The following is a 23,077-nucleotide window of genomic DNA, read 5'->3' as shown; positions in this document are numbered from 1 at the left end:
ATCAGCTAATACACATCCACTTCGCGATCCTGCACAAACAGAGTTGTGTCCAGGGCTCTGTCCTCAGCTCACCCTGCTGATCCCTTTTCCCTCAGCCCCTATGACACAGTCGGGTTCCCGGAGTTACGAGGCAGGTTTAGGGGAGGACACGGAACCAGCCTGCGAGCATTACTGCCTTGTGGAAGAATGCTGTGTGTTTTACAGTCTTTTACGGATGTTGCCTTATTGACTTACTGATAACATTTTGCTCTCCTAGGTCCTTTTCCCTTTTCAAACTGTTAGCCGAACACGAGCTAATCTTTTGTGGCACTCCTGTGGAAAAGATGTGTGGTGCTTTTCAGTGAGTAGCAAGGTTCATAGTTTCGGCTGGTTTAGCCTCTAAGAAAGACAAAACCTGATTTTTTCCTTGTCCCCCTGTTCTGCCCTTTGTGGAGTGGGAAACAGATAAGGACAAATACTGAGCTGGCAAAAAAAACAAGACAGTCTTCGGTCTGACTTAGTGCCTGGATCCGAATCATTGCATCGCTGCTCAAGTATTTACATGGGCATCTTCGGGGTCAGAGGAGCAACGAGCTGGTATTTTGGCCCAACTGTGTGTGGAAATTGCCTGGAGATCCGGGTCTTTAAGTCCCGAAAATGGCAGCTGATCTTGGGCACTGTTGTCTTTTGTAATCCTTCTGAATCCTTGGGCTCAGCAGAGCCCAAGCTGGACTGTTCTGTGCCACACTTTCTTGAAACTGTGGGGTGTGTTGCTGGAGCACCAGAAACACACAGCATGTGTCCTGGGAGCCCCTGCCCTCGCCTCTTCTGCTGCTGAAAGCCCTCTGTGGTTTTCACTTGAAGGGCTGTGCCTCTTCCAAAAAAATCTCTGCTGTGTCTTTCCCACCAAGATGTGTCAGAGAGCTGTCACAAGTTGACGGTGGAGTCTTTGCAACACATCTTTTCCTGTGGTGGTGAAATCTCAGGCAACCTGGTGGGCATGGAGAAGTTGAGGCAGAGTTTGAAAAGCTACGTCCTCATAAGCAGAAGGATGCAGTTTATGGGCTCCCTACAGGATACTTTGGTCTAAAAGGTGTGGATCCTATTCTTAATACTCGTGTCTACTTCAGCCTCCACTGCTGGTAGCATGATTTGGGGTTTTTGCAACGTGTAGTAGGCTCCTGCCTTCGAAATCTGGAGGGGTATTCCTACACGTCGTGTGTTCCTGCTGCTTACTGTGAAAGTGGAGCAGCGTTTCCTTTAAACCCCGGGGACTGGGTTATAGCGCTTCATGGTTTTTGTGACTGTCTTCCCAGAGAAAAATAATCCCTTCTAATGAAATCTAGGGCTCTTCATTTAATTTCCTGCTGGCCCAAACGAAGGTCTAAGGAGAATGGCAATGCTGACTTCTGAAGTATGTAGATTTACTTTGTGTGATTGGGTTGTACTGAGAAGAAACAGAAATTATTTTCTCTGTGCCTTTGACAAGTATTAAAATACAGCCCGTTGTATTTCACAACTCTAACTGCTGTCTCCTTCTCTCAGTAACCATAATTAACCGACCAGAAAATGGAAAAATGTAGAAATACCCTTTCCCAGTGGCTACAAGCATCAGTCCTGTCTAGAAGTTAATGAAGTCAAGCCTATGAAAATTAAATAACTGAGTTGTTTGCTTCTGTTGGTAAGCTAAAAAGTTGTGTCAGAGTGGTAAATAATGAAGAAGTACAAAGGCTACCTCTTGGAAATGAAGCGGGTGGCGATGAATTTGAACTCTTTGTTCTCAAGAAAGTGGCTGAACTGTCTGGATAAAGGGTCTGTCCTGCTCTGCGTTGGGGCAGAAATGAATCTGTAGGGTGGGAGGGTGATGGCAACCCACAACGTAGTCTCCTGGTGAGTGAGGTGGGAGCTGGGTTTCGAATCCCCTTGCACAGTCAGCGTGCTGGCTGCTCTGTAAGGAGGGGGCAGGAGCGTAGCCACAAATCAACAAACGCAAGCGAGCCCTTGTGTTGTGGGCTCCCGAGAAGTCAGCTGCCTAACGGGTTGTGGCATCCCCAAACGGCGTGCCATTTCCACAGCGTGTCGTCACGTTCCTGCTGAGGGCGCGTGGAAGTTCTGAGTCGCTGTGATGATGCACCCAGTTATCCTCTGCTCCCGTCGAGGAGCTGGCTTGGATGCGTCCGGGTATTCCTTGCTCTGCGCAGAGGGCACGCTGGGGTACGCGCAGCTGGGGTTACAAATCTTTGCTTTTTTGAAATCTGATGTTTCGGTGGTTCCTTTTATTTTAAGAATAACTTCCAGAAGTGCTGTGGGTGGGAGTACGAGCTACTTAGAAAATCAAACTTCCTGGGGACTCGGCTGAGCACCAGTGCTCGGCGGAGCCCGTGTGGTTCAGCTCCTCCCTGTTACCTCCTGAGGATCCGCTGCAACCTGTAATAAAGCCTCCTGAGGTTTAACCTGACACATGCAGTTGTCTTTCCTGGAGCAGGCTATCGTCAGTGCGGTTTTAGCAGTCTCGTTCTTCAGCTGTGTGGGGTGCCTGCTTTTTTAAGGAGTTCATGGCAACGTTCTTCACCTTCACCTGACCAGAGCACACTCATCACGTCGCCAAAACACCCGGCTGTGCCACCAGGGTTTGGCTGAGCTCTCCGGTCATTGTTTGGGAAGAAAAGGCATCGGGTACCGGAGCCAGCACTCGTGAGGAGCCCTGGGGTAGGACTGCAGGCTGGAGGGACAGAGCTGGTGGTGGGGCAGTGCTTTGCTGCCCACCCTGGCTGCAGAGAACACAGCAGGCAGGGGTTTTGCAGGATGAACCTGGCCCTAACGTGATGCAGATGCATGGTATGTGTAGAAACACAGAGTATCTTGAGTCAGAAGGGGTCCACAAGGATCATCGAGTCCAATGCGTGATGTATTGGTGACTTTTTTTCCTCTGTAGATCTTTAAATTCAGTGGATTTTTAAAAAGTGGTGTTTCTTAGGTGAATTTCAATTAAGCCTTTTGGTTTAAGTGCAGTTCTGTGCCGCTGGAGTTTTTCTTTTATGACTTCTTCGGGCCAGAGACGCGGAGGTTGTAAGGATGGAAGCAGCGGGGAGCTCTGGCACTGAGGAAGGCGGCCGTGAAGGTGGTGAGGTGAGCAGGAACGAACAGCAAGAGGGGATCAAAACACCTTTCCCTGCTCCTCACGCTGGAGTTTGATCCCCGAGCTGTTGCAGAGCGGTTCTTTGCGACTGCGCCGCTCTTTAAGATTTTCTGCAAGTCCCGGGGAAACAACACGCCTATTGTTAGTGCTCTCGGATCCCTCCAAATTGTGGCGTCTGGGAACTTGCCGGGTCTGAGCGAGACAGAGCTCGCAGCCCTGGAGTAGGGATTCGCACAGAGCTTCGGTTGTCGCGCTCTCTGTCTTCAGGGCCTTCGCCCACGTCGTCCTCGGAGGCGATTTGCAGCTCACTTTTGGGAGCAGGAGGTCGGAGCTGGAGGCCGCGGAGCAGGTCGGTGGCAGGCTGGAGGTTGCAGTCAGCCAGGCAGATTTGCCGCTGTGGGAAGTCCAGAAAGCTGAACTGACATAAATAAAGCTGATTTCAGGAGTCTTTGGTTGAAAAAAAAAAAAAACAAACATTTATTTAATAGCTCTTGAAAGAACTGCAAAGTCTTTCTAATGGCTTGAAACTTTCGTTCAGATCTGTTTTTTAAACCCACTGAGCTCAAAGGCAGGAACTACCTGTTAAGAAATCAGAAAATGTTTGTTCTCCAGGCTGATGAAATAGAGAGGTAGGTCGGTTCAGAACAATGGGTAGTTATTTATTCTTTTCTTCATAGCTCATTATTCAGCATAATGGTGGTTTTTTAATTTTTTTTTTTAAAGCGTGCTCTCCAGGTTTAGCTGAATGGCATTTAACAGCGTAGGTTGCTGGCATGCTTGGAATGACTCAAATATTGGACAGGATATGATGATGTTTGCACACTTTGAGGAGAGAAAAGGAAGAAAAAGCTTTGGCGTGGATCATTTCCGTTGTGAAATACCTACTCAAGTGTCCAGAAAACACCTTGCTGGAAGCTAGGCAGGGAGTCCTGGCCTATCCCTAAGCTGGCTGTTGCATAGAAAGGAGTGTTTGCTTTGCCTTTATAACCACCTCTGTTCGGGCTTTTCCTCCAGACCTCGTCCAGGTGTAACTTCCTCGTGTTTCTGCTGGACACCCAGCCGCCGATTCTGAAACGGAATTCAAAATTCCCCAGTCCCACGGGCGTGCATGTTCCAGGATGTAGGTGTAACCTCCTGCTTTGATCTCCTATCTTCTTCGAACAGGATTTTCTTTTTTTGGCCACGGTCGCGGTTGTGGTCCCAGAGGACCCTGCCAGGAAGACGTGCATCATTAAAGTGTCTGCCGAGCCTTTGGTTGAACTCCCGACAAGCGCAGACCCTTTCGACAAGTTGCTGGAAGGAGCCCGATTTTGCAAGACGCTGGCACTTGAGCAGTGAAACTGCATCGAGATATTTTCGCTGCGCTGTCCTATCTCTGCCTGCTTATTTCCTCTCTTGCACAAGTGCTCTCCACCCCCGGCGGGGCACGGTCTCACGGCTGGCTTCCAGAAATTGAAGGCTGGTGAAGGGCTTGGTCCTCTTCTCGCTTGTCTGCCGCTGTGACCGTGGACGAGAGATCCCGAGCAGGGATCCCACCCTACTGACAAAGCCTTGTACGCCCCCCTGCCTCGCTGCTGAAGCTGATAGCTCCAGCTCTAACCCTGAGATAAAGGTCAGCGCTTTGGGGCTTGCCGTTTACAGTCTGCTGCCCGGATTGTCTGATCTCCCAGAACACTATGTGCCATTAATTAACGCTTGCAGAAACACAGCGCTTCCAGTAATGCAGCAGACTAAATTAAAACCTCTCTTTTATAGTGGCGGGGAGCTCGCACCATTGCTCCGGTTGTACAACAGCATCTGGTGCCTCTGCCTGGGCTTGGAAGAGAACCTGTGTGTGACAAGGGGCTTCGGAGCACGGGGTCGTTGCTCTTTTTTGTCCCCTGGGGTGGGATCCACGTGCGGCGTGGCAGGATGCTGGGAGGGGATCTGGAGTTTTGGTGAGAGCACTGCCTAAAACCAGCTTTGCTCTCGGTAGCTGGCTGCTGGGCTAAGCTGGAAGGAAGCACTGGAGGTCGTAGATCTTGGGGAGGACAGAAAGGAAAGTGCTAAGGAGGTGTTTCTGCATGGAAAGGTGAGGCAGGTGGGGTTTCTCATGCCAGGCTCCCAGCCTGGCAGTGCTGGAGGGGAGAGGAGTCTGTAACGCCACGCAGGTGATCTGTGAGGGTTTTTTGTTGGTAGAAGCACAGACGTTTTGCTCCCAGCTTCCTGAAACATGAAAGGGATCCGGTCCTGAAGATAACTGTGAAAATATTCCAGAGGAAGAGGAGGAACAGCAGAACGACCTAAGGGGGAAAAAAAAAAAAAAAGAGCACTCCTCTGACTGCAGGGAGAAGTGCGAAGGAGGCAAAACGGGAGGAAAAAATGCAGATGGGGTCATGGTAACAAGCGTCCCCGTGCTGTGAGATGCAGGAGAGGCACTCAGCTGCGAGCTGTCTCGCTGGGAGGGCTGTGCTGGGCAGCTCCTCTGCACACACGTGTCCTGGAGGAGCCGGTGGCGTGTGCTCTCTCCGTGCCGTTCCTCCAGGAACGCAGCGAGAGGTTAGCACGTGGGAACGGGCAGCTGCTGCTCGCAGCACCTCTCATTTCTCTGGCGTACGCGACGGGGATGTTAGGAAATAATTCGGAGAGCTCTCGTGCTCTGGGGCTGCTGCTGTGTGCTGCTGTCGTATTTCTGGTACGAGCAAAGAGCCGCAGGGCCGGAAGGGCCCTTAATAAATTGTCTAATCTGACCTTCTGCCCCAGGGCTGGGTCACATCTAGCTAAACTTTCCCAGCAGATGTTTGTCCAACGCACTTCTTAAAAGCCTCCCGTGATGGGCTTTCCCCATCCTCCCTGGGCGATCCTGTGAAGTCCTTCATTGTTCTTGCCGTTACCGAGATTTTCCTAGTTTCTGCTTCTTTTCGCTGACCTTTTGTTGTTGCCCTTTTTGTTTTTGCACAGCGAGCGTTGCTCAGTCGCCTCCTTGCAGATCTGTGGCCGGGCCGGGGCTGCCTCTCGCCTGCAGTGCTGCATCTGGCACCTGCCAGGCACACGTGGCTCTCACATGCAGACTTCAGGACACGATGGATTCCTTCGTTTTCGTTCTGGCAGCTGCGCAGATAACACGTTTTGTCCCGAAAGCTTTCCTTAACGGGTTTATCTCTCTCCACTCACTGTAAAAACAGGGCGCATGCTTTTCTAGCACGTCTATTCCCCAAGGAAAAGATCCCTGGGATGTTCACCAGCTGGCCCAGCACAGCGCCTCTCCATCGGAGGGTGAAGGTCCTTGCCAGCTGCTATCACCAAGGCTTTCCCCACGATGAGGAGTTTGCAGTTTGGGCAACGGGGCTCTCCTGATGCTGACCTCCCCGCTCTAGTTCACGAGTGACCTTCTGAGCTCACAGCCTGCCGTGGTTACACACAGTACATCTGATCTGTAGGTACTGTCTCTTTGTTTCTGTGAAGGTTTTTCTTGCATTTGCAGAGCTGTTTACGGGTGGCTCTGCAGATTGTTCTGAGAGGAAGAGGTAATACTCGAATGGAAAACAGAAAATACAGGGGATAAGCGTTAGAAGCATTCCTTACAAAGGTGAGCTGGGTCATGTCAGCCAGAGTTAGAGGAGTGATCAGACATTTGCCTGAAAGTTGCTTGATAATTATAATTTTAGGGAAATGATTCCGAGTGGCTGTTGTGTGACAGAGCCAGATAGCTTGGTCGTTTTGGGTGAAGTGAATTTGGGTCTTGCTGCTCACAGGTGGGCAGATGTTGAGACTACACAAAGCACTGCAGTTTGCGTTCCTTGGCCTTGCAGTACACCAGAGCTGTATTTCTTTTGTCAGGTTTTATAGGGTTTGTTTTTCAGGATACTCAGAGGAAAGTAGCGGTTTCATCTGAACTGTGGCTTAACTGCTTCACTTTGTGGAGTGCTTTACTTTTTTTGGGGAGCAAGTAACTTGCCTGTGTGTGTTGTTGCAGGCATCTTCTCTAGATCCTTTAACACCTCTTACACTTTTCAGTGGGAGAGAGTAGGAGGCATGTAAAAAAGTGATGTCTACGTACAGGGAGCCTTCGTCCTGAGACACATGAGGATGCTAACACCAAAATGAAGGCTGGTTTGGACAGGTCTGAAATCCCTCTTGGCATCAACTCACATTTATTGCAGTAGAAAGAGCAGGTAGGGAGGAGTAGTCTTGATTTTGTTTGTTTAAACCATCACTACATTCCTTTTTTGAACTCCCCCGTTTTCTTGCAGAGCTTTTATAGAATAACTCCTGTAATGTGATTCTCCAGTGTCTCTTGTTCTGTTTCAAAGAGCAGTGATAGCTCTAGTGTTTTCTTTCCTGCTCTTTTTCTCCCTTAATTACAGATAAAGAGAACTTCAATCATGTGGAAAGTGTTTTATTAACAGCTTTTGAGTCTAAAGCACTTGTTAACACTGAGCAGGTGTACGGTGCTGTAGGCTGTTGTGCAGAATCCCATCCTCCGTGTTTCTTCATAACAATTTTTTAGAGTCTTAGAATAAAGTTCTTGGGGAGTGCAGCTAAATGGGATGGTGCCCCAGACGCAGGCTCCTTGGTGCCACTTCCCTGAGCTCCTGCCTACTCCTGTTCCTGGTACGGAGCAATACGGGGCTGGCTTTCATCACTGCAGGGACACACCAATTCCTGTTCACCTTACTCCAGTGTGGTGTTGTCCCTTTGAGCTCAGTTCTCCAACCAAATTTTAACCACCTTGTATTCCACCCACACCGCCTGTATCTTCCCAATTTGTGGGGACAGGTTAAGTGTGTCTAGGACAGCCGTTCTTTTCAAGATCTGCTAAAGAGAGAGATGCTTCAAAAAAGTGGAAAAGTTGTGTTCAAATTAACCTATGTGGGGCTTTTCTATGTGGAAAAGAAAAAAAGCTGAAAGCTTATGGGAATCTTAGAAATTCTTCTTGATCTCTTTTTCTTTGTTGATAAGCCAATGGTCTCTTGTTAGTTCCATCCCGATAGCTTATTTTTAAGTAGTGATTAAAACGAGTGTCCAACCTGGAAGAGCCAAACTGAATTTTTCCTGCTGGATGTCGGAAGAAGGAGGCTTCCTTCAGACTGTGACCTGCCTGCTTGCCTGGGCTGGTCTGTTCTTTAGAACATACCTGGCTTAAATGGATCCAGCTTTGTCTCTTGGTGTTTTTTAATTTCTGTGACTTCTCGTTGTCCTCCCCAAGATTCTCTCCAATCCCCTTTAAAAAAACAACGAACGTTTTAGTCTCACAGCAGTGAGCAAGTAAGGGCAAAACCATGCAGGTAGAGCTGACTGCTTTTCACGGATCATCACTGCAGGCTGAAGGTTGCCTTAATGCAGCTCTGAAACCTTGTGGAACCTCACAATTATACCGTGACCCTCAAAACTGCAGAGCCTTTTCTGGAGTTTTGCTACCCAAGAAGTTGCTCCCCCTTGTTGCATCTGTACCTGTGGTTTCTCTTAAGCATTTCCTCTTGTTGATGTTGGACCGGTGTGGCAAAAGCGTTTGGAAATCTGAACCTGGACCCCATCATGCTTGCAGATCCTCCCAGCTCTGAATCATCTCTTGGTTTTATGTCCGTGCATTCCAGTCTATCAACCAGATTGGTAATGAAAATATTGCACAGCTCTTCTGCCTGGCTGGACCCGCTTTCCAGTGCCCTCCCAGTTAGATATGAAACCCTTGATAATTACGCTCTGAGAACTATGTTGTCAAGCAGCCATTTTATCGTGATTGCATCTAGTTCATGTTTTCTTAGCTGGATCTTTCGGGAATGTCATGTGGAACGGTGTCAGAGTTAATAAAGATTGCGTATCCGAATATCCTTATCGCTTCTGCACAGGCACACAATTTTTTCCTGCTGATGTATGTATCCTTTATTATTCCATAGATTTCGGAAGATAAAAGGGGCCTTACAGGTGGTGAGATTTGCCCTCGTCCCCACTAAAAGCTGAAATGTGTGAGCCGTGCCAGATTTATCAGGACTTTCATAACGGGACAGTTGCCATATGACAGCTCCAGGAGATCAAGAGGAAACAATCGTGATGTGTTTATGGGTCCCAAACAAAATAAAACAATTACCTGAATCCAGCCTTCAAAGCAGCCTTTGAACGAACCCCAACCCTCTTTCTGCAAGGGCTGGAAAAATAAAGAACGTGTCTAATCTGTACCAGCTATCAGCCAACTGTTATCTGTGCCTACGTGCTGTTACTCAGATCTCGTTAGCCATCTAATTGGATAATAGGCAGTACACTTCACAACTACATAAGTATATTAAACTTAATCTGCTTTGGAGCTGGGAGGGGAAGATATGCTTGGTGACAAATGGACACAAGAGGCTGGACAGGGGTGGAAATGTGGCTCTCTGTGCCCATCACTTCGTTTTCGGGAACTTTGTGGGGCAGAGGCTCTCTGGTTTTAGCCTTTACATTAATATTTGAGTCCCAGAGCAGAGCTGCAACACTTTCAGACTTTGCCCATGTTAGCTGGGCAGCTTCACGTTGAAAAGCAGGGTTGCTCTAGCTGTTAAATCCCTTTCGGAGGTGTCTTAATAACGCGTGAAGGATGATTTCATCTCTGGTTTTAAATCCAACATGCCGTAACAGAGACACATCCTATGCGTGCGTGGCACACCTGGGCTTTGCAGCAGGTTCCTCGTCCTAAAGATTATTCCAGCATTTGAAGGAGATGCAGAACGGACAGAAAGCTTTCATGCCCGGTTCTATAAATGGAAGAGAAAACTCTGCTATTATGGAAATACTTTTCCCTTTCCTTCCTGAGAAGGTGCAGTTACTGCCTTCACCTGCTGTAAAACTTCTGAAGTGGATCGACTCTTTTCAAAGGCATAGCTAAAGCAGCCAGACTCTTGTAAAAGATGCGTGTTTATATTTTCCCAGCAGCTAGCTTATTTGTTGAAGGGCAGGCGGATATGAGCACATTTCATCAGTTGTCACCACCTAGTCCATATTCCCAGGAGAAGGTATTTGCAGGGGACATGTCAGGGGACAGAAGACGCAGCCACCAAGGGGATCTTTATCGCATGGGACTGGGAAAACGACTGTGTGAAACATGCACTGTGCAAATGTTTTCTGGCTTCCCTTGGGATGGATCGAGAGTTTTGACACAAGGCTCCAGTTAAGCCCAGCTTCTGTCCCTGTATCTTGAGCGAGCTGCCTGGGGCTTTTCATTTATAGCCTGCTTGCCTCATCGAAGAAGCATCTTCAGCTTTTCATGCTGTCTGATATCCATCAGTAGTAGGCAGAGAAGATGGAACTAAACCTCTTTCTCTTTGTCTTGAGCAAATTAAACCCTGTGAAGTGTGTTTATCACCCAGCAGCTCAGTCACCAGCTGGGCCGAGTCGCTGGTGGTTCATTTATCTGAGAGGTCTGGAGGACTCTGTGATGCTTTCTGTCTTGACGCCCGTGTTGTTTTTGGCCAGCAAGAGTTAAGAGTTCAGCACTTATCCGCGTGAGGAAACTGCTCCCCTGTCAAGTAGGATGTGAATTGCGAGCATACTGGCTATCCTGTGGAAAATGTTATTACATAACAAAAACCGTAAATTGCCTTTATTTTGGATGAAGGGGAGAGATTGTACAGGAGTTGCTCTGCTCCATTTCTGTGCAGCCAGGCTCCCAAGCCACCAGTTTTTTGGATGAACGAGGGAATTGCTGTTGAATGCAGAAATGTTTGATAGTTATCCACACCTGATGTAGTGCCTGAATTAAGAGCATGGACAGCAGGGAAAATGTTTTTTTATTATTATTATTATTATTTTTTCTTTTTTTCCAGAGTAATTCACATCCTAGCACCTAAATTACTTGGAGAGGCTCCAGAGACAGTCCAGGTCCTTGCTTTGACCCCGTAGAAACCCATCCTAGCGAGGCAGTGGTGGTAGGTAGCTCCAGGTAACTGTTCCCTTGCTGCATGCCTGGGACGAGTTTCAGCCTGAGGCATCCAGAAGAGGTGAGTTAGGGTGGTCTGTTGGAGATGGCCTCCCCAAAGTGTCAAATGAGGTTGGGATAACAACATCCACTGATCCTCCCTTTCTTTCCCATCCTGATCTGCTGTGCACTGCAGTAAACTCCCATTCCCAATCCATCACCAGCCTTGAGTTGGGCTTGACGTCAACCTTCACTTATTAAAGGGTGAAGAATGTGCCATCGCGTGCAGTTGATAAGGGAATTCTGAAACGAACCTGGATATTAAGCTGTCAATGACCTTCTTTTCCCTTCAGCTTTAGGTGGAAAAAAAATAATGGCATAGGCATTTTCCTCCTCCTGTGTGGGCAGTCTCTAGACATGCCCTGCACTTTCAGAGCTGTTTCTCAAGACCAAAACAAGCCTTTTGGCGGTCCTGCCTGCTGCAGTTCAAGCCCACGTGCAGTAACTTGTCCATCAAAAGCCGAACACCTGCTCGGATGGTCATTAGTGTCTTCTGTACAAAATGTTTCAGACCCCAAACCTGACACGCGATGGTGTGTGCTTTCAAGGAGACGAGGTGGTGAGGTTTGTGATGCTTCTTAGTTCTTGGGGGGCTTCGTCTCACAGCTGTGGCTGTCCTCCTGTTGCAGAGGGCTCCATGAGGTCCTCGTTAGGTCCTTCAGCACTATTTTAAATTTCCTGAGCCCAGGTCATCGAACATCTTGTGTCTAGAGTCAAGGCCTGGGCTGTGACGGACAGGTCCCTGGAAAGCTGTGCAAAGATCCTCCTGTCTCTCAAAAACAGCGGCCTCGATTTCAGAAAGGGACATTGTGAGCGAGGAGAACAACTTTCAGATCACATGTACCCAGCAAGTACTTTTCTTTCGCTAGGAAGACTTGTTGGAGAATGTTAATTGAGGCCCTTTTTAAAAGAAGGAGCCTTTGCTTCCTTCCCAAGTTTTCAAAACAAATTTTCCAAATACAGAGCCTATGTTTCATTCAAGTGTAAATCCTTTCTCTTTAACCTGGAAGTTATCCCAGAAAAAAAAAAAACAAAAACAAAAACCACCATCCATTCACTGCAAGACAGACCCTCGTGGTTGCGGTGGAAAAAATGAAGTGGATCAAATTGTCCAAACAGGAAGGCAATTAAGAAAAGACTTTGCTCAGTGAGTTTAAATGGTCTTCCTACAAACTCGACTTTATATCTCGGTTGCTTCTGAAGCACAGCACAATAGCTGAAGTGTCGGCTAAATTTAGCAATGACAATTTTCTCTTGCCAACCTGCCCGCCTATCTGGAGGCTGTATGTGTTTCAGCATGCAGCTACGGGATGGATGCGAAAAGTGATTGGAAATTCATTGGCTTGTTATCTCTTCCGACTTCCACGCTGCTCAATAGTCCTGTTAGGTATCAAATACCTTACACTAATCCCTTTTCATTTGAGGGCGTTAATCGAAGAGCTTTTTTTGGCACAGCTAGGTGTTAATGCTCCTCTACATACGCTGAAGTTGAAGTATGGAGAGGATGAAGCGTGACATGCTAAAAGGAATGAGCCCCCGTCTGAAAACATTGAAATTTTACTGTATTCTTAGCAGCTTATGGATAGGCTTGTTATTCTGTTACCCCAGTTACACAGGAAGGCTGTGGAAGAACAGATCAAACACCAGTGTACCCGTTTCTGGTCTTAACTGTTTACCACATGACAAGTCTTCCTGCTCTGTGAAAACTCCTCTAGATCTAAAATATCTGTCTTTTTTTTTTTCTCTGCCTGTGCTGTGTAGTTTTTTTCATTTTGAGCAACACTTGATCTTTATTTTGTAGTGGTTTGGGATGCGGTTTGCTGAAGAAGAGCCATGCTACCCACATTTCTTTTTTTTTCAGTAAAATGTCTTGGTCGAGGAAGAAATGTTTTCGGATTCAGGTGTGTCAGGAGGAACGACAGGCGCCTTGCAGAAGGGATGATCCATCCGCTGTGTGCATCCCGTAGCAATTCAGGCTGCAGCTGCCTGCAGGGCATTTGGTAACCTCAAAGCACAGGAACCCATCTGGAAGAGGTGTTCTGTCAGAGTCTCCAGACAAAATTGCATCCTTGGGGTTTGTTTGCAGCAAGGTGGAAACAAAGCCCAAGGGGTCAATGTTGTATTTTTGTCTCTTCCCTCTCCTATTTCTCTTTTCCCCATCTTTCACCAGCTGTTTCTACAGCAGGGATGTGAGACGTAGCAGTCACTGACTTCAGTGGGTACCTGTGGGTGACCTGAATGCAGACGGTGTTTAGGGAGGAGAAAGTCTGTGATTTTCAGCTGAAACATGAATAACATCAGAACATTTAAGCTGTCATATGCAAAACCCCCCAGTTCAAGGAGCACAGGGGAAACACCTTCATCTTCAAGGCGATTCTCTGGTGGGCGCAGATCTCAGAAAGCCGCTGAGCCGGCCACGACCCAGACGTCATCAAGATCTAAGGACAAGTTTCCCAGCCTGATTTCCCCTGCCTTGGGGCTCCCGTCTGATGTGTGAGCGTGTCTGTGCAGAGAGCAGGATGGGGAAAACTGCGCATATCGCAGCGGGCTGGAGCCAGCCCTGCTCGTGCCTGCTGTCTCAGGGCTGGAGCACTGTCGTTTGCATTTGACTTTCCAGCAAATTACAGCCCGGGAGAAGAAGTCCCCTCGATACAGCTCCACCTGGAGAGGCACACGTCTCCTGGACTCGTGTCAAGTCTCTTCCAGGCTGAATTCAATCCAGTTGCTGTGGGAGTAAATCAGCGCGGTGCTCGGCTTTTCTAATTTCTGGTTCTCATCCCCTAGCGTCTCTCCTGCATTATTTGATGATTTTCCCTGTGGCTTGAATGGTAAAGATGTGGTAACTGCTCGGGGATGGCTTGAAATCAAAGATTCAGCGTGGGTGTTGCTTTCAAATAGAGAATAAATGATGCTATTTAGAGAGCCGTGCTGCTATTTCAGGGCAGTTTGTTAGGTCTGGATTCTGAGAAGTGGTGAGAAAATATAATTGCTTTTGGGCTAGCGTGTCTCGTATGGTGTGTCCTGAAATGATCCTCATGTACACATCGAGTTGGAACTGAGTACTGAGCCTCTCTGCATGCTGACTCCTTCCCAGTCTCACCCTCCTATTACGCAGGATGGGAGGAGAAGGAGAAGATGCCTGTTGAAACTTTGCTCCCAAGCTTGCTGCAATGAGCTTAAAACACCAAACCACAAAGAATTCCCAAATGGAATAGGGACAGCAGTGTTTATTTGACTGAGACCCCATTGTGTTCTGAGTTGTGCAAACACGGGCATGTTTCCTATTTAATTAAGGCCGGTTTTATCAATTACGTTTCCCAAACAATTGCAGAGAGAAGGAGGGTAGCAGAGATAAGATCGCACGGTTATGCCGATGGGATGGGGTACAGCTCTTTTTGGCAGCCAGAACACAAGTTCTGCAGGAAACTTGTTTGCAGCATTGTTCTGATCCAGTATGCCAACGGTTTTAGCTTGTTACCTCTTTTTTTTTTCGTACAGTTTACTGCCTCTCTCGTCTTCCTTTTACAGTCTGAGCACCAAGCCTTGCTTTGCCGGGAAGCGTAGCGGTGCGGATGCCTGCCAATACCGAGTGTGAGTGAGGAGCTGGAAACACGGGGCAGATTCCCAGCACTGGGGCAGCCAGAGCTTGGCAGGCTTGTGGGTCGGTATTGACGCCCCGAGTTAACTTTGCACCAGGAATACAAGAGAGCAAAGCGCTGGCACATGGCGCAGGGCTGACCAGTTTGGGACTGGTTGTTACTGGGCCCGGTTAGCTCAAGAGCTCTGTTCCTGAGCTGTTAACCCTCTGTGTCAGCCGAGGCCAGCGTAGCCAAACTGCATCTTGCTGTGCTGGTTTAGGTTCCAGCCAGCTCACGGTGTTGCTGAGTCCCTGATTGTCTATACTATGCAGAAACACAACATTTTCCACCCCAGATGCAAGAATTTGTGGCTGGGTCATGATTTCTGTCGCCAGGGTTAAGGCAGGATTATCCCATCCCATGCAGCAGGTTAAATACCTCTCAGGTGTCCCTATTTTCTCCAGCTTCTCCTGACGTGGTAGAAGAGTGTTCTGGCAGTGTAAGCTCTCCCTGGTGATGGAGCAGGTGTTATGGGATGTCTTCGAGGTTGGTGGACCATTGTACTCATCTCCGTGCCCTCCCAAAATAAAGGGCTTGCTGGCGTGCCAGCTGCGGCACAAGTTTCTGTCTTTGGGGGATTTCTGGAGCAGAGGATTTACTGGATTTGCTGTTGTGCAAGGAGCATGCCAAAGCTGTGCTCTCTGTCACTGCTCCCACACTCCATTTAACTGTCCTGTGCAATACTGTCGCCTCTGGCACGCGAACCACAGCGCTGCAGTGCTGTGATCTCGGCAGCTGTGTGGGCAGGAGAAGCTCCACGGCCCAGACCGCGCGGCGCAGGGCACTCATTGTCTCAGCAGCAGACGCTCTGCCCAGCTCCGTGCGACCCGAGGAGCTGCAGTAAAGGGAGGAGGAAAGGCTGAAGGTGGAGGAAATCATCCACTTCTTAGTTTTCTCCCCACGCTGTAGGTGAAGATGCCGACCCACTGGCCAGGCTGTCTTCAACCAGGCTGCAGAGGAGCTTTTGAGGAGAAGGACAAGAGAGCCTGCTCCCTTCTCAGCATCTCGGAGCTGGCTGAGCCTCCTCTGGTCCCACGGTACCCTTGAGCCAGAGGAACAAGCCTGAGAATCAGCCACAGGCCAGCCAGTTATTTTGATTTATTTTCTTTTCTTTTCCCTCGCATGAGAAGGGTTTGAAGAAGACATAATGGCGCATTTTATCAGAGAGCTTTAAATGGGGTGATTCATTCCCCATGTTCTTGGCATGACGCTTTTTTTTTGGATATCCTCGCGGTTCTCTTAGTGCCAAGCGCTGTATGGAAGTGCCCCGTGGCAGACAACCTGCTCTGCCCATATGCTGGCTTTAAAAAAAAAAAAGCACCTCATAATGGGAAGCCTTTATACCACATGCCAAGATGCTTTGGGCTTGTTAAATTATCTTTCGCTTGTCAACAACTACCCGACTGAAAAAGCAGCCTGGGTGCGAATCGCTTCTGAGCGAGTTCATTTGACTCGGGGGGTATTTGCAAGCACTGAAACAAGTTGGATCACGGGCGTACAAACACGCGGTGCTTCCCTGATCAAAACCACAATCGGTGACCCTCTACAAAACACCTTTAACCTTTCAGGAGCGCAGAGAGATTTTCCCAGTTAGCAGGTTTGCGAGGAGTGGAGGAGGCTTGCTGGGGCAGGTGCTTCTGGAAGCCACTTGGTGTGTTACCGGGACACTTGTTGCAGCTGATGCAAGCTGAATATTGATGTACAGGGGTATGGGTGCAACAAGAGCAAGCATCCTGCCATCCTCCTTTGCCTGAAGTCAGCATTGCTCAGCGGGGTTCGCTGGCTGCAGCAGGATTCCCCCCGGGCTCATTAATCACGTGCGGTGCCGTGTGCTCCTCAACAGGTTCGTTTCTAAAGCCAGCACCGGGGTTCCCAGCGGCACTGAGAGCTCTGCTCCCTGCCTGCTCCATCCTTGCTGGCTTCTTGTCTCAAATTGTCCTCCCAGCCCGCTCCCCTGCCAGCTCTGCAAGTCACCTCTGGCCTGGGAGCGATGGGAACGGGAGCTGGTGGCTCCTCGCAGCGCTTCTCTTTGTCTTGAATTATTACAGATTCTGTTCCTTTCTCATCTCCTGCTGTCCCTGGGCTGCTGCTCCGGTCATGCTGAGATTTGGACACTAGCTATTTGCGTCTTTCCTTGCAACACAGCTTCAAATTAGCTTTGTCTGCTCAGAAAATCAGGTGCCCAGTGCCTGTAAGCTAGCAAAAGGTCTTACCACAGAGCCTCTTTCACCATCTTTGCTGATTCAGAGCTCATTTTAAAATGTCTGATTTGATGGTTCATTCTTTCTCCCCTATGTTTTTCCTGGTTAATGACGTTACGGTGAGAGGCTAAGGGGACAGCTGTCTTGAATCACATGGGAAATATTGTTTTGCAGAACATTTTTTCTGCTGGGGGTGAAGAACTTCAACATTTCTGCTCCATTTCCAAGGCCAGCAGTGTAGGACCACGAAGCGGTGCTGCTGTTGGAGCCTGCAGAAGCTCTGACGGCCTCAGCTCGGACATCCAGCAGCTTCGGGCTGTTTCTCATTCATTGCTGGCGAGGTTTTTTTACAGAAGTGGGTCAGGGTTATCATCCTGATATGACATGGATGGGTGAAATGACTTGCTGAAGGTCCCGCAGACCATCAGTGGTCACACCAGGGGTAGGAGCCCATTATTTGTGGGGTGTGCACTGAAGAAGCACGGCTTCTTCTCAGCTCACAAAGAGGAAATACGGGAGTACGGCCCCATTTCTGCCTGTCCTGTGGGGAGGTGATGTTTCTGGGGATGGTGATGGAAGGACAGGGAGCTGCAGAGGCGGTGGAGGTGCAAGGAGCCTGTGTTGGTGGCAGTCCTGCTTGGAGCAGGAGCCTGTCGGAGGCTGCTTTTGGGGGAGTTTCGGTGAGTTTTGGTGAGCTGCCGCTACAGCCTCCTCTGCCTGCCCACGCTTGGCAGCTGCCTGCGAAAGAGACCAAACAGCATGACTGGTCTGGGGCTGAGCGACTCGTTCCAGCTACCCACATCCAGCCGGCAAACTTCTTCAGCCTAAAACCCCACCACGGACAAAACCTGAGCGTGGGGATGCCAAGGAAACGCCGCTCCGCGGGCTCCTTCAGCCCAGCAGCAGGAGGCGGCTTCCCAGCATGTCACCATGAATTAACCTTGATCTCACCGGTGCTGTCACAGGTTTACGAGCTTGGGAAGCGCCCCGGTACGTATGTGGATGGCCGAGGACCATTCTCCTGCTCCTGCAGCTCTCCGGGTAGCTGAGTAAACGGGGTGTGCCCGCATCCGCTGCAGCAAGCCTCCTGTTGCGCCGCAGACGCGAGCTTGCCGGGCTGGTGTTTGCACAACTGTGGCAAAAAGGGTTTTTAACAGCAGCCCGCTTCGTGCACGCACGCATCCGAGTGACGTGGAGTGCTTTGGTTCAATTGCTAATTCTCCTGCCTGCTGTTGAAAGGCTGCTCGTGCTTAACCCGTGCTGGTGTAGATGCTGAAAGGGATCGGGAGCGAGTTTGGCAGGCAACCTGCCGGATTAAGAAAGAGCAGGGAGGGGGAAAGAAGAAAGAGAAGGATCTCCCAGTTTGACATATTTACAGCCCGGAGAGCTGGGAAAGAGCATGCCGAAGTAACAGGCAGCGAGGATTAATGTGCTTGCTTCTGAGAAGGCTGATGAAAGGAGAAAAGAGGGAGAAGTTACAAAACGCCTGTTTGCTGTGCTGGGAGCCGGGGAGAGCACAGCTAGAGGCGACAGGCAGCGCTGAGACAAGCACAAAAACCTCCTCCCTCTTCTTTTCTTAGCCCCTCGGTCTGCTCTGGCCTCACCGATGCCCAGTGGGCAGCCGGGGTCTGAAGCCTGCAAAGGTGCTGCAGGAGATAAAAGCGCTCCAGCTAGAACGATCCCTCCAAGCACTTCTCCCCCAGCTTAAAAAGCATCTCGGAGATAATAATTAATTTTTTTGTTATTGCAGTTAATGAGGTGAAGGTTATGCACTTGCTCGATACAAGTGGAGCTGCGCTGTGCAATGAGTTAAGGGTTTAAATGCTGGCGTGGCTTCATATTTGTGAAATAAAATGCCATTCAGCTGCCTGGGCATGAAGCTTTCGCATGCGGGCTCTTCTCGCAGTGCTTTCAGATAGCCATTGTGGTGCGTGCCCTTGATGAAATAGTAGAGATTATTACAGCTACTGGGGAAAAAAATAATCAAACTCTCAAAATATTTGCTCTTTTTTTTTTTTGGAAATCATTTTCTGTTTCCCACGTTGTCAGAGATGCGCTGCACTGGGTGCTCCGTGTGGCGGATGCTCATTCCTAAATTGAACAGGGGTCACTGGAAGCCACCCGTGTTGCTCTGTCTCTCCAACACCATGCTGCGTGTGCTTACAGACATACAGCTGTGCACGACTGCAGGTTCCTGAGCTGCAAAGGCCAGAAAGTTTTGTCTTGAGCATCGCTCCTGGCCTTCTGCATCGTGGGGCAGGAGCACTCCCAACACCACAACCCTATATTCTGGTGGCACTGGGGCATGAACGTCTCTGAGGGATTTGATCCTGATATAAAAGCTTCAAGCAGTCTCCTCTCTGTCTTCAATGGAAAGTGTTTCAACAGCTGATTACTGTCACTATTAAAAATAGACATCTTATTTCTGTTCTGAATTTGTCTGGCTTCTGCTTCTTCGTTGCTCAATCTTGCTTTGTCTCTGGATTAAATTAGTCGTTTGGTGTCAAGTATTCTCTGTTTGTAAACACTTTCAGCCTGTGATCAGAGAACCTGCGTTACAACCACGTGTGTGTGCCGTGCCCCTTCACGTGCTGATGGTATCCTGAATAGCTGCAATTCAAAGAATAATAAAATAATAGTGGTTTTATTTTTTTTTCTTGTGTTTCCATTTAGTCTTTCAAATGAAATTAGGTCCTGTCTTTCTTTACCCGAGCTCCTTTCAAACGAGCACAGTGCCGTTGTTTAGGTGTCTGATTAAGGATGGTGCTGAATTCCCAGCAAATACAAACCCAGTGGGAGCAGAGTGCTCCTCCTGTTTATGCTGGAGCTGCCTGGGCTGTGTGGTCAGCGGGGATTTTGTGTTGATGGGGCATTTCTCGCTCTCCAGACTGGCTGGAGCTGCTGCTGTGAGGACTGTCAGTTCAGCACTCTGCAGAGGGATGGCAAGTTCAGATGTTGTGGTGAAGAAGGAAAACCAGGTCCTCAGCCTCAGGATAGGATGTGTGAGTAGTCACTGGGTGCCTGTTTGGGACCTGCAGTTCCTCTTAACCTTAATTTAGCCATCTGAAGCTTTGTCTAGGGCAGTAAGCGTGCTCGTGGCAATCAGAGGTGATGTGTTGAGTGAACTAAGTGGTGCCGAGCACCCCGTGTCTACCCTGTGTGTATCCCTGGAGGTTTCACTCCAAGGCCAGCTCCTGATCCTAGCTAAGCTGCTAATGGAGGAGGCCTCCGAAAGGTCTGTAAGCTTCTTTTCAGCTTCCCCATTGTCAGACAGATCCGCCTAAAATCTGCTGAATTACCCCTTGGTGGTTTCTCTTCCTCTCTGCCAGCTGACAGGCCACAGACAGCTGATGCACATTGGCACCCAGGTAATGAAACGAGACGAGGCCCACCTCGGATGGCCATTCTCATCACCCACGGGAGGCTGCAGGCTCCCAGCTTACAGCTCGTGGGCATAACACAACCTGCTCTGCAATATGAGGCAAAGCCTCAAGGAAGAGGAAGGTCTTTTTTTAGACTAGCCAATCCCAGTGAGAAAAAAAAGAAAGAAAAAAAGGAAAGAAAAAGCAAACACCACCACAAACCTTGGAGCACGCAAGCCTTGCTTTCAGTACGTTGCCTTCCCTCATCACGGCTACGACGAGGGTATCTGGGTGAGCCAAGAATAGGAGATTTCCTTGAGAAATGTTTGTGTTTATTTTAGTTTTGTATTTTTAAACTGTCTGAACCTCGGTGACCTTTTTGCTTAAGGATCCTAGAAGAATAGCCTGATCAGAGAGTATTGTTGTAATAAGGAGGGCAGTTGAGAACGGCTGTGTTTCTCTGGCTTCTTCCTTGTGGCCGGCAAGGTTTTGTTGACAAAATTGGAAAAGAAACCACGAAGTGGATATGTCTCTCAACTTTATCATTTGTTTGCAGCTGGATTAGAGGTAGAGAAGAGGAGCGTGACGTTTGCATCTATGCTATTAGTGGGATGCCGTTGTCTGTGGCTCCATTGTAATGTAAGTAGGTAGCAGGCACTCCATGCCAAATGGGATAGATCCAGAATATCTCTGTATTAAAGGGAATTAAATTATTTGCAAAGATTTGTCTGCTGGGAAACAGCAATGAAGCTCAGTTGTTTTCTTTTTTTCTTGGGAATGTTTTCAGGGATTTTTTTAAAGGGATTTTTTGGGATGAAGCAACTGGGCTGTAATAAGAAGGGCTGAATGAAGGGTGGTGGCACCTAAGGAGGCAAGGGCAGAGTGGTGACGGAGACTGAGAAAAGGGAACAGGTCTGGAAGATGAAGTGATGAAAATACCATGAGTAGGGCAAGAGGGAAGAGGATCAAAGCTACGTTTTTAAGACAGAAAGAAGATGTGTATATGTGCTTCTTTTTAGTGGGGTGTAACCCGTCTGTAAGCTGTCTCAATAGAAAGCTGTAAGCAAGACAAAGCAAGGGGGATTTTACATTTTGTGAAGCTATGATTTAGCATTACACTTGTTTTTGGATGGACACGAAGTAAAATTACAGCCTCGGAGAGATTCACAGCAGAGCAGCTAACACACTCCTTACCCTGTGATTAAAAAGAAAAAAGAAAAGAAAAGAAGAAACACAATCCTTTTTGGCAATCAAGAAAGAGTCAGAAAGCCGGACCATCTTTGTGTAAGAGGACCTAGTAATACTCATGGGCTCTGGTGGCTTGGCAAGTACTGAAATCAGGGCAATAAACACAAAAAGAACAAGTGTTTTATGTGCTTATCTGACTTATAACAGCGTGTATAAATGATACTGAAATAAAGTGCAGTGCGGATTCATATATTTTTATTGTCTGTTCGTTTCACAATGGAGCATGTGTCTGGTTGGGAAGCCCAAGCTCTTGCTAAATCTTAATTGCCTGCCCCTGCTCATCATACGGTAAAGGCTAATTAAGGGCGGTTTCTAAATCAGGATTCTGTACACACAAAATACCCTGTTATTTTCTCATCTGTCTAGACAGCTCACCTAATCCGGTATTAAGATGCTGAAGCAGGAGGGGAAAACATTTTCTTGAAGCTTTCATGTTGAAGAATTCACATGAGCTTGCCGGAGCCGGGATTAGGAAAGCTGTGCTTAAAAAAAAAAAGAGCTACAACTGTTCAGTTCGTAAGGAGTGTAGGTGGCAGAAAAGATGTTTCTTTATAGTAGCAATTAAAACACTTGCACCAAAGGGTTGTCTGGAGACTGGCTGAGAAGTGGAGAGTATTGTCGAATGGGTATGGGTTGAAATAAATCCTGCAGACTTTTTTAGTAAGGGTTAGTTCAGCTGTGAGTTTATACTAGCTCACAGATGGGCAGGTCTGGCCGGGTTAAGATTTATTTCTTCATGAAGATGACTAGGATCATGTATTAAGGTACTTAACGCTGGAGAGGATGTGAACAGTGGATTACTGTTCAGTATTTCCTATGACACCATTCTAGAGGACGCCCTCGATTGCATTGGGTTGTGGTTTTGAAACCACCAAGAGGACATTGATGTTTGCTGAAGGTTTATAGGCTGTGGAGCTCCTCACCATGGAACTGGTGTGAAGGCCAGGAGCGTGGAGTTGGCTGGTGAAGTCCCCAGGGACGTTCACTCCACCTTCCAACACCTCTTCTCGCAGATAACTTGGGATAGGGCTAGAGGGAATGACCCCTCATCTCTGCGTTTGTGTACAAACCTTGAGGGGTGGCTTTCTCTTTCATATCAACCTCTGACTGGTGAGAATTTAATCCATTTATCATGGAGCAGATCTGGACTGATTGCTGAGGGAGGCCCTCGTTACCTGGATTGCTGTGTTCCTGGTTATGGCAACCGTTCTGAAAATCCCCTTTCAGAGTGGATTAAGCTAAACAAGAACCTCACTCCGGTCCCAGGTGAGGATTGTCCACACGAGGAATGAATCGGCCTCAAAGCCAAGCAGAGACAAGCCCTAAGGGAACTGGGAACTTGGCCCATCTCACCAGTTGCTGTAGGAAAGGGGCTTTGCATCCTCTTCCTCTCTTATCTGTTGATTGCTGAACCTTAGGGAAAAAGTTCTCACTGCTCCTTTTTCAAAATATTTTACTGCTTTTAAACCCTGCTCACTTGGAAGTAAGTCCTGTGTCTGGTTTGGGCTGCTCACAGCTTTCTGCTTGTCTAGTGGCTGTGATTCGTGACTCTTGCCGTGGACTAGAAAGCATTGAATGCTTGA

General features: G+C 48.3%; 1 protein-coding gene across 1 annotated transcript in view; it reads left to right on the top strand.

Annotated features, from left to right (window-relative positions):
• The window catches only part of SMOX (spermine oxidase), a 47,910-nt gene that overhangs the window by 1,158 nt on the left and 23,675 nt on the right, over positions 1-23,077 (top strand). The gene's annotated exons all lie outside the window — the stretch shown is intronic.

Source organism: Netta rufina (genome assembly GCF_964035555.1).
Source record: "Netta rufina genome assembly, chromosome: 4".
NCBI lineage: Eukaryota > Metazoa > Chordata > Aves > Anseriformes > Anatidae > Netta > Netta rufina.
Note: the sequence above shows the minus strand (reverse complement) of the source record. Positions and strands in the feature narration are given on the sequence as shown.